General features: G+C 36.1%; 1 protein-coding gene across 1 annotated transcript in view; it reads right to left on the bottom strand.

Annotated features, from left to right (window-relative positions):
* The window catches only part of NRIP1 (nuclear receptor interacting protein 1), a 60804-nt gene extending 49757 nt beyond the window's left edge, over positions 1–11047 (bottom strand). The window contains exon 1 of the mRNA XM_053564718.1: positions 10942–11047. The gene's annotated coding sequence lies outside the window, so the exon portion shown is untranslated. The remainder of the gene's footprint in view (positions 1–10941) is intronic.
* Between the last annotated feature and the right edge of the window lie 1250 nt (positions 11048–12297).

Raw genomic sequence — 12297 nt, 5'->3', positions numbered from 1 at the left:
AATTGCTTCTTGATAGTAGGAAAATTCTTCAGAATATTAAGTCTAATTAATTCTGAGTTGTTCTTACACAATCTACCAAGTTATCCCCTCAAACTTGCATTTTTAAAGTGTGGCCCATAAAATCCAAAGTATTAGTTCAAATAACCACCTTTTAAATACTATCCATCTTTGCAAAGCACTTGCCCTGGTTGTACTTTAGTCACATTTACAGGAAAACAACCATTTGGAAAGCAACCGGCTATGAATTCTGAGCAAACTGTTTTGTTAATATCATAATGTTGAAGCTAAACTTCTCTATACAATGTGATTGTGTGTATAAGGAAATAACTGCAATGGGTGCTCCTATATAAAGAAAACAACCATAAAATTACTATCTTAAGATTGTTTTGCTTCAGACTTGCAGAGGTGATATGCATTAGGTTTCCAGCATAGAAAGCCAATTCACTTGGACACTATCCAACTAATTTATTTGGTAGTTAGCGCTTGCAGGCAACGAAGGAGGAACGTGAGGGAACAAGCCCCACAAAGAGGACAAAGGTGACAGAGGCCAATGTGACTACAATGTGGGTGTCCATGGACATGGTTTCATTGTGCTTTAAGAAGTCATGCTTGCTCAGAAGCAACTTTCTTAAAGTCTATGTCAAGCTAACATTATTTTCCCCTTAGAAATAAGCATGTTTTCCTACACCAATTCTTTGACAGTTGAGAAAACTGAGTGATACGTGCCATTATTTCTAAAGAGGCAGGAGAAATTGTTTAACTAGACTTCTAAATCACAAATGAGTAAAAGTGAGGAAGAAAAGGTGAGGCAATAAAGAAGCACTCATGCACCTTCTCCAACACGTTATAAATAAATCACTCTTGCCAGAGGGAAAAGTGCATAATTCCTAGTTCCTAAATCAAGCCATCTGATAAAATTTCTAGGTGATAAACGTCATGGGGAGAAAACTTCTCCATTAAAAGTTTATCTGAAAATCTGACTTCTAAATTGTTAAACTCTTAAAAAAAATGGCATTTGTAATTTTTTTCTTACGTTTAGAATGCAACCCTCTAAAATCAGATATAAGGAATTCAATGGCAAGTAGACAGGAATGAAGGAGTTAATGCCTTTAGAATTCAGCTTCCATCATACATGGGTGACTATCTCTTTAAATAATTTAAATCCTCTCCATCAACTACAAAGCTGTTTTGAAGCCATTTAGCTTTGTTCTTTACATGTGTTCTAATTAAGAAATGACCTTGTCATCACATACGCCAGAAATCCGGGATTATTTCCTACAGCAAAAATTCACAGAGTCCCCAAAAAAAGAAAAAGGGGGAAAAAAAGACTTCTTCCTCAGTTCTTCACTAAAGAAAGTTGTTGGTTGGCTGAATGCTGAAGCAGTTTCACCGCATAATTTTTTTTGTTGTTGTTGAATGTCACAGGGCGGGTTAGTGTGACCTTGAGCTGCATCAGCTGCACAGCAAGGGTCGAGATGCCTGCAGGCGCCCTTGTACTGGATTTGCAAGACAAAAACCTTCAAACTGGCTGAAGGACATCTTAAATCTCTTCAAAGGTTTTCCGAACTAATCTGGGCTGCTCTTAGCAGGATCTGTGCCAGTGTGAGAAGCAAAATTAAAAACAAGGTCTTTGACAGGATGTTGTCTCCTCTTAACCCTTCCTAAGCAGAACAGAACAAATCACAGGCATTCGGGAGAGGTGGTTTACCTAGAAGCATTCTTTCATAACAAATTATGTAAGCAAGAAATCACAAAGGATGGAACAGCTATTAGTCCACAAAAGTAAACAACCCCTCCATTCTGCTTATTAAACAACTCAGGTTAAATTTTTTCTTGACCGTATTTTAGTGCAGTGAATGTAAAACTTGAAGCTCTATTTGTACCATTTAGATTTGCAGCACAGGGAGAGGTTAAGACTATGTTAATATTTCCATCAACATTTATCTGTAGAATTTTCCTACTTAAAAAAAATAAGCTTTTAGATGTTAAGTCACAAACTTCATGCATATTTCACACAACTTACTAAAATTATAGATAAGGAAAATTACATTCTATGTTTATTGTTATCTCTCATTGTTGAGATACTGATTGTTACTGTTAAGAATCAGAATAGTAAAAGTGAACATTAGTAAAGCAAGGTAAAGCCATCTCCGTCCTGTTATAAGAAAACAGCGTGACATTTAATTGCTGTGTTTCAGCATCCTCAATGCCTGGGCCAAAAGATAATGTTTTAATGCCAGGAGAAGGTGTTTGATTCTTCCCTGGCAATGCCCACAAAATTTAGTTTAGCAGCTATAGTAGCCAAGTGTTAAAATCATTACTCTAGAACAACTACAACAAAAAGATGAATAAAACAGCCCTCGTGAGCTCACAAGAAATAAACTGTCCACTGGGGCAAGCAGCTGTGAACGCTTAAAATATAGTATCCTGAAGTCACTGTCCCCATCTGTTACAGGTTAGTTCATCATCATCATCAGACAAAAAGTGTATCATAATCAGTTCTAAAGAGTATTTAGTTTAAGGGATACAAATTATTAAGATACAATAGGCCACAATTTTTAAAATATAAAGGAATAAAATATATTTAAAATTATGCTGAGTAAAAACCACATTTTCACTGACTAGAATTCAGATTTGCTTTTCCAAAAGGGATGAGAAAAGGGTAGAGTAATAATACTTCGTGAGCAAGAGTGTGTACAGCAGTGTTTTTCAACCTTTTTCTCTCACGACACACTTGAACCTACAGCAAACTTCCAAGGCACACTTAAATTATGTTGATCAAAAAAAAAAAAAAAAAAAAAGAATATGCTTCCCATGCTTTGAACTTCTTCTGAAAATAATTTAATTAATGGTCTTTAAAATTTTTCACGGCACACCTAAGATCCTCTCAGCACCCTGGTTGAAAATCACTGGTGTACAGTATGTGTGAATTTCATCTGCAGTGGAGAACAAGCAATCGCATGCCAGCATATGCTAAACGTACAGCTCAAGTATGTAAAAAGTGCTAGAGGAACACAGAGTAGGCGTAACCAGGTTTTTAGTTCTTATGGACATGTGCAGGTGGTGGTCAGTGATGGTTAAAAGTGAGTGAGGGGTAGCCGGACAGAAGAGAACAGGGGTCATTCTAGGCTCCAAAAACAGCACTCAAAAGAGGGAAGAGCCGAGTATGATACAGGAAAGGGGTGGTCCAATGTGACCAGAGATTAGGCTGAAAACGCAAGTGGGACCAAGGACGTTGAATCAAGGCCATACCAAGGAGCTGGCCTTTATCTAGTGGGGAGTGGAAGGTTTATAGGCAATGGTATGATTAAGAGTATTGAAAAAACAAAAACAGTAGCCACGGAGTTGATGGCCTGAAGGAGAGAAGAAATTGTAAACCAGTCAGTGCGCAGAGGGAACCATGGTCAAAATGAGGCAGAGATGGGAAAGTCCAAGAAAAAGCTCTGAGAACAATGAATGTCAGTTTGGATATTTGGAAGGCAAATTGTGTAACATAAATAGTGCTATAAACTAGGGTGCTGTTTCATAGCAACTTTACTAAATCAAAAGATGAAAGCAATGCAAGAGATGGCTATATCTCAAGTCTGGGTTTGTTAAACGCTGTGTTGAAATGATTTGTACAAAGTTTCAAGGAAACTAGTAAGAAGAGATATTTAACAGAGCTAGAACCAATCCTGTTGGAAATCTCAACTTTGGACATTCCTTTTTCTTTTTCTTTTTTTTTTTTGAGACAGAGCCTCATGCTGTTGCCCTGGGTAGAGTGCCGTGGCATCACAGCTCACAGCAACCTCCAACTTCTGGGCTCAAGCAATTCTCCTGCCTCCGCCTCACAGGTAGCTAGGACTACAGGTGCCTGCCACAACACCTGGCTATTTTTTGGCTACAGCCATCGTTGTTGTTCGGCAGCCCAGGCTGGATTCGAACCCACCAGCTCAGGTGTATGTGGCTGGTGCCTTTAGCCGCTTGAGCCACAGGCGCAGAGCCAACTTTGGACATTTCAAATACCAATCTTCATTAAGAATTAGGTAAAGGTTTTGCTTACAAAGATAGCAACATGTACCTTTTCAGAACAATGTGAGAGCATTATTTCCCTTGGCTACAAGAGAGAGATATTTGACTCAAACTGCAATGTGGTTGCTGGAGCTAAGAGCTCCATCCAACACTAATGAGAAAATAATTAACTCAACAAACATTTATCGAAGGCTTACTATGTTTAGGACACAGAATTAAAAGATAACCTCTCCTAACATTCTATCAGCTTCTAGACTATCACTTAGAATGATACTAAGTCCCCAAATTCCAGCTCTCACCATGACATCATCACACAATAAAAAGACTGAGTAAAAAGGAGATTGAGCTGTGGGCAAATCAAGCATCTGAACCACCAGCCACCTTGGTAGTCTCATGCAGCTGAAAGGGACACAATGCATTTCTAGAACTCTCAAGAAAGACCCAGTCCCCGTGTAATTTGAACAGAGTTGTCAAATATGCTACTGACTGATTGTCCTCCTAAGACCTCAGGAAGAATTTAACAGAGTAGCAGCCAAGGTACAAGGGTAGGGATCGACAAAGAACAGGAGTCACTAGGGCCAAGTATGCATCTGCCAGAGAGCAGACTGTCCTCTCCGAAAAGGAGCACCAGCACCAGGGATCAGGTTGAGGCAAGTGGAGGGGAAGGTCACACGGAGAGAGGAAGGAAAGACGTGAAGGAAAGCCTACGCACTCCCTCAAGAGAAAACATCAACTTCATTCTGTGAAATCATTAAAAAAGTGACTAAGCCTCCAAAACCTCTGGAATAAGGAGATCACCAACGGAGGAGTATTTAGAGGTTCACAACTCATAAAAAGGGCTGAGCACCTGAAAGCCAAGGTTACTGACAGGGCACAACTAAGAATGACCTTACTGAGTATCCACAAATAAAATGACTCCTTGAGTAAGCATCTCCATCTAATAGCTGCCACGCCAACGCTGGCAGTAAGTTCCAGCACATTCTATATCTAGACATTAATAGAAGAGTAGGTGATATAAGACTTGAACATATTAAAAAAAAAAAAACTTACTAATCTACAAACACAAAAGTGAGGTCACAGTATTATTGAAATAAAAACACAGAATATTCTGTTGGCAATTAAACAAGTGAAATTCCTACAAGATAGCAGTTCATAAAAGTATGGTCCAAGAACCCACCCAACAGTTCCTCAGACCCACTCAGGAGGCACTGGAGGGCAAGACTATTTTCATAATACTAAATGTTATCTGTTTTTTAACATCTCTCTCTCAGGAGTGTACACTGGAGTTGTCCAGAGACTATATGTGCCTGTCATTGCTTTGATGGTTAATGAAATGCAGACTTGTGGGTTCTTATGCGAACATTTTTCTTAGTTTAAATTTCTAACATGGTAACCATCAGCTGATACAATTATACACAAAATCTTTCTTGGGTTCTCTTAAAGAATATAAAGCAAGAAATCTGAGAACTGCTACTAGTAAGTTAAGAAGTGCATTCTTGGTTGTATTCAAACAAAATCTCCACTTTCTGATTAAAAGAATTTCCACTAAACTATGTCAGACATATAATATTCTCTGTGCAGAAACGTCCCGAGACCCAGATGGAGAAAGAAAAGAATGACCTTGGTGGTGGCTCAGGCCTGTAATTCCAGCACTTGGGAGACCGAGGCAAGTAGATTGCCTGAGCCTGAGACCCCATCTCTAAAAATAGATGTGGTGGATGCCTGTAGTCCCAGTGGGAGGCTGAGGCCAGCGAATCGCTTAAGCCCAAAGAGTTTGAGGTTGCTGTGAGCTATGATGCCATAGCACTCTATCAAGGGTGACAAAGTGAGACTCTGGGAGAAAAAAAAAAAAGAAAGAAAAGAAAGATTAACAAAGGAGGAAAGTTAACAAAGGAGGATATGAAAAAATCTCCCATCTTTGAAGTTACATGATTATGAATTTGTCATACAAAACATAACAAATCTATAAATAGAGTAGAACCTCCATAGCTGTTCACCTCCCTACACTGACCACCTCATGTTGACCTAATTTTCAGAGAGCGGACATGCACCACACATACTAGAGCCTAGTTTCTTGTGTTGACCACCTCCATATTTTGACCTGTTTGTTAACAGTCCTGGGAGTGGTCAACTTACAGATGTCCTATTGTATTTACCCTGTTTCCCCGAAAATAAGACATCCTCTGAAAATAAGACCTACTTACAGGAAAGATAAAACGTTCCCTGAAAATAAGACCTAGTGCATCTTTGGGAGCACACCTTAAAACAAGTCACTGTCTTATTTTCAGGGAAACAGGGTATAAAGAAGCTGCCTGTTAAGAGCTGGAGCTAGAAGGGTAACTAAATGATGAGCCAGCCCTTAGTGAGCTAATCTTGTCAGGAAAAAATGCAATTAACATGTAGTGAGATATTACTGGAGAGAAGACGTGACATGTGGTGGAGAAAGCACCGAAACACAGGTTTGGGGGAGAATAATGAGCGATGGGGCAGGGAACACTCTTCCTAGAAGAGGCACTTTATAGAGGGAGCATGTGCGGCAACTCTAGGGACAACCCAGGCTTTGCCAATTGGACAAGAAACTTCAGCGTTCTTCAGGGAGTAGGGGTGCCAGCCCAAAGAAGGGTGCACAGCAGCATGTAGTATGTTCTGGGAACTTTACTCTCCTCAAGGAACAGAAATTGCCAATAATTAGAAACTTTCATAGAAGGTATCAGAGTAAGTTGCCCATTAAATTTAATCATGAAAGATTTGGATTTATATTTTGTTGTCTTTTTAAAAATTTCCCAGTCTGTCATACACAGATGCTTCTTAAAAATACAGTAAGATGGTGGCGCCTGTGGCTCAAGGAGTGGGGCGCCGGTCCCATATGCCGGAGGTGGCGGGTTCAAACCCAGCCCCTGCCAAAAAAAGAAAAAAAATACAGTAAGAGCAAGTCACTAAAAAAATAAAAGGAAAATACACACACACACACCATGAGCTGGTCTTTCATCACAGATATTTTGAGAAGCACCAGCTGAGAGGACAGGCTGCACCATGGTGGGGAGGAGGGGTGCAAAGGGTGGTGACTGCCAGAGACGAAGTTTCAAGCTAGAAGCTCGCATGAACTGAACCAGGGACATTGTCTCCACAAGCAAATGCAAACAAGAAAACAGGATTTGAAAACTGCTAGTATATCTTTGATCCAGAATGGAAAAATTTTAAATAAAATGCATACACTCTACTGTTAGAATCACATCAATTTCAGACGTGCAGACAACAGGTCACATTGTTGAAGAGCAAGTATAGCAGAGAATCAAGGGGAATAGCAGGCTCCACCCTGTCAATTCAACTGAAAAAGACCAAGCTCCTTATGAGAAAAGAAAGTATATTAACAATTTGATCAACACATTTTTAAATTATTTTAATTACACCATTTGAAATCTTTCAAGGAGGAGAAAAAACAAAACAAAACATGAGTCAATATGGAAGTTTAGTATACCAGGGATTTTCCTCCCAAAATGATGTTAGTTATATCAATTAAGGTATTAAGTTACAGACTTAAGGAAAATCAATTCTTTAAAAACATCAAATTCAGAAGAAATGTTAATTATTCTAGGGTTTTCCATAGTAACAGCAGGTTAGGTTTGATTAAGAAAGGCCTTACATTTCTATGGTCATTATGCTACTGGAATTGCTAAAGTATTTTTGATTAGAGAAGACAAAACAAACTAACTGGAGTCGTAGGAAGTCTGGGTGGCTCTCAGAGAAAAGGGCAAGTAAAGTAGTAAAATAGTAAAGAGGCTGGGCAGAATAAGGGTCTGAATTAGATGGCTGGCTGTGAGAGGCAGAATTAAAGGTGGACGGTGATGTTGTCAACTAACAATGCTATGTCTGAGCTGAGCATCCAGATTTTCTTGCCAGGGTTGTCCATGAGGCCAGGGAAACACCAGTGAGATTGCCAAACTGGTTTATTAAGAAAATCAATTCTAACTAAAATAACTCAGCAGACCGTAGATTGACCTTGGTTTTACTAGTACCACGTTTCCTTTGAAAAGCTGGTGTATATGTTTAAATGCTTTTTACAAAGTGTTATTTCTTAAACAAAAAACACTACAATTCGTCTGCTTTTCCAACTAGGTATCCCAGCCTGTCAGAACCAGCTAAATCACTGACCAGTTCAGTATATTGCTCTCCATGTCCAACAGGAAACCTTTAACACTCTAGACATCTACTGAAATAGTGGTCAACAATTTAATCAAACTAGAAAAAAAGTGCAATAAGGAAGTCTCCCCAGTGAAAAAACATGACATATCACAATAAAATTCCACTAGTGGGAATGTTAGTATGTTCCAATTGTTAAGCTACATTGATTTATGGTAAATTATTTAATTCTACCCAACATATTTACTATTTTTTTTTCTGTTACCCAATATATCTTTATTGCTAGTATTTTTTGGTTGATTAGCAGCACAAATCTTAAAATTTATGTAGAAGTCTAGTTCATTGAGATTTTGCAAGCTCAATATTAGTTTTTAAAAGTCTACCATGACTTGAAACATAATAAATATAATAGAATCTTTAATAACATCTTAATTAATACAAAAAATATTCACTACTTTTTATATCAAAATTAAACTAATAAATGTTACACACTGAGATAAACAGAGCACAGAAAGTATGTCAAGTCCTATAAAAATAGAATAAAGGTTGAACATATTTTGTTCTTTACTACAGGGCAAATGACTTTTTTTTTCCCCAAGAGGGAGAATCCACAAAAGAAAAAGAGAAATCTGGCCAAAGACTTTAAAAAGTTTTATAAACACTTCCTGTTTTGTGTGGTTTGCAATATTCAGTTAATTCAACTCCATTTTGTTCCCAATCTACCTAATCACCATTATTCTACTTAAAAATACAACAGGAAACGTTTATAGGGAGTGGTTATATGGCAAATTATTGTAAGATCTCATAAATTATACTATCTCAGAGTCATCAACTTGCCAAATACTTGAATCCTGAGATATACACCAGAGCCTGCATTTGGAGACATAGTCTACTGGTTGATGAGAGATTTTCTAAAATGACATTATATACTTTGACCCAACAACTCCCAAGCATACTTGATCATAGGATCCTCATTCAAAATAAAGAATGATTTAACAAAACATATTTTAGAAAACACACTCCTGACATCACTTTTAACATTTTTGAATATGTATTAAGAAAATAGAAAATCGGGCGGCGCCTGTGGCTCAGCGGGTAGGGCGCCGGTCCCATATGCCGGAGGTGGGGGGTTCAAACCCAGCCCTGGCCAAATTAAAAAAAAAACTCAAAAAAAAAAAAAACTCAAAAAAAAAAAAAAAAGAAAATAGAAAATCACTAATAATTCATTGTTATGAATTTCTAGTTTCTAAAGTTGCTTATTATACAGTCTAAATAACCTATTTCTTTTATTTTGGAAGAAAGACCTAAATGTGAGCATTTTTTTAAAAACTCATTGCTGAGGTATACTTATCTGAGGGCTATCTGATTTATTTATTCAACTGACATAATGATTGTTGCCTACAATACTAGTTATTGGGTAAAATAAAGGTATTGACAAATTAAGAACATCAACAAACTATCATGGGTGTCACAGGAATATGCATGGTTACAATGCTGATTTTAACACAAAAGTTGAGAAACAGAATTAAAATAGTAACAATATCAAGCGTGCTTTGTCAAATATAAAAGGCAACCAGTCATTAACACATAATTACCTGAATGAAAGAATTTTTATTTATAAATAAAACTCCTGTTGATTTTAAATTCCAATTTAGAGGAAAAAATACATGACTATATAAAAAAACAACTAACAACCAAATAATTACATACAATCTTTATTATTAAAGATTTTCTTGATTAAATGACAAGAAAAGAATTTAATTGGTGATCAAAATAAGTTCATCATTAGGTTTTCTGAATAATGAAGACAAAAGAGTTATCATCACTGACAACTATATTACACCTACAGGTAAAAAACAACTTCAGCTCAAAGTTGCCATCCCCTTTTTGAAACACAGTGGTCAATTAAAACATTCAACTTTAAAATACTATCTCTGCTTATCTCTCTCATGATCAGAGTTTTTCAGTTAGCTAGTTGAAAGCGAACTCTTCATAATTATAAGTACAATAATAATCACTGTACCTTTTTCCAAATTACTTGGATTGCTTCTGCCCAGAAGTAAGTAGCATAAGGTCCAAGAGCTTAAGACATGACAAATTCATTTAGGTTGTAGCTACACTGGAAAATAGGAGTGTTAATCCAAGTAGAATTAACCACTCACTTATCTCTTTTGTTGCACTGCCCACCAACTTGTGTTAATTTAATCCAATTATTTTATCATTTCTCAGAAACGCTAACATACTCTGGCTTGGAAGAGAAATTTTATATAATTCCAAAAGTAATTACTGATCCTTATACTATAATAAAACCATAATAATCACACATGCTTCTATTTTTTCTTAAAACAGTAATTAACTTTTTATCTGAAATTAGATTGCTATTTCAGGTTTTATATTAACTGTCCATTTTCTCTGGGTTTTGGTAGAAACAAATTTAGTATCATCAACATAAATACTATTTCTTCCTTCAAGCTTCCCACTCCTTCTCACCAGTGTAATCTATACACTGAATTCTCAAGGATATTTTCTCTGTTTTTTTCTTACAGCATTTAATCTCATTTACTACTTGATTACATTTATTAACTATATTTATTCTTTCCCTGTAAGTCCCTTAAAGGTGGGACTGCATCTTATTCATTTTTAAACCACACTGTCTCATTAAAGAATCTGCACAGAAAAAGCACATAATACACGTTTGTAATCATAAGCTAATTTATAACTGAGAAAGAACTGTCTGAAATACATTATAGTCACGATGATTAAGCCTTAAGAAAGGAAAAATATTCTCACCGTCTGTCTCCAAGGTTTGAGCTTCTGCTTTCTGAGAAAGGAAATTGAGAAGGCTGTTGAAAAGTAGCTTTGATGTCATCTGGAGTCTTCAGATTCTCTGTCCTCCTTCAGTCAAATAGTGTATCTTAAGAAAAAGGAAAAAGACAGTTTGGCATCTATTCCTGGATTCTGGAATACCTTTTGTGTAGTTCAGTAAACTTACCCCACTATCTCTACTTATTCAAGTTCTATAACAGTAACAAAATTAGTTATTTGACAGGTAAATATAAATTGAATGTTAGTTCATTAAAGGAAAGCAAAAGATGCTTGCTTTTCAGATAGTATATTTACTTAATTGATAAAAGAAAGGACTTCAACAAAATAAAATGTTGGTTGATAGTTTTTAGGATGGGCTTATTAACCTCTGTTAATTTCAAATTTCTTAAGAGTATCCTGTCAAATTAATTCAATTAAGTTATATATAAAAATTTCAAGAAAATAATAACTATAATTTCTCTCATATTAAACTTTTTTTTGGTTTTACAATACCAAGTGTATAACCTTTCCAGCATGTAATTTGATAGTAAATATCTAATGCCTTATGTCCATACAAAGATTTGTATACCAATATTCCAAGTAGATTTATTTTTAATAGCCAAAAACTGGAAATAACTTAAATGCCCATTACTAGGTGAACAAATTACATGGTAGATCCACACAACGTAATTTTAAAATTGAACAACTAAATAAAATGCACTATTAATAGATACGTTATAATAAACATGGATGAATCCCAAAATAATTATCCTGAATGCAAGAAGGCATACAAAAGGAAATACATCATGTGTGATTCCATTTGCATAAAGTTCTAGAAAATGTAAATTAATCTACTGTAAAAGAAAACAGATCACTAGGGTTGTCTGTGATGAAGGAGGCAGCATGCTGAAAGGAAGGATTACAAAGAGGTGTTACCTTAACTTGTGTTGGTTTCATGAACGTGCACATATGTCAATACTTATCAAATTGTACACTTTAAATATGTGCAGCTTATTATATATCGATAATACCTCACCTCAATAAAGTTGTAAAAAAAAAAAACTAATGCCTTAAAATGTTATATGCCCCTTGATTCAGCAATTCCACACCTAAGACTTTCCTAGTGAAAAAAAATACGGAGGCTACGTACAAATTAAATTTAGCCATAAGGTTATTCATAACATATACTATTTCTACAGCAAAAATTTTGAAATAGCCATTAAATGTCAAAATAAAAAAAAATTGGAACTGGTTTTAAATAAATTATGGTTTATCATGGAATAGTATGTGGCCGCTAAAATATTATATAAGAAAATTAAATTATATAAAATGATACACTAT

This window comes from Nycticebus coucang, chromosome 16 (assembly GCF_027406575.1).
Source record: "Nycticebus coucang isolate mNycCou1 chromosome 16, mNycCou1.pri, whole genome shotgun sequence".
Lineage (NCBI taxonomy): Eukaryota > Metazoa > Chordata > Mammalia > Primates > Lorisidae > Nycticebus > Nycticebus coucang.
Note: the sequence above shows the minus strand (reverse complement) of the source record. Positions and strands in the feature narration are given on the sequence as shown.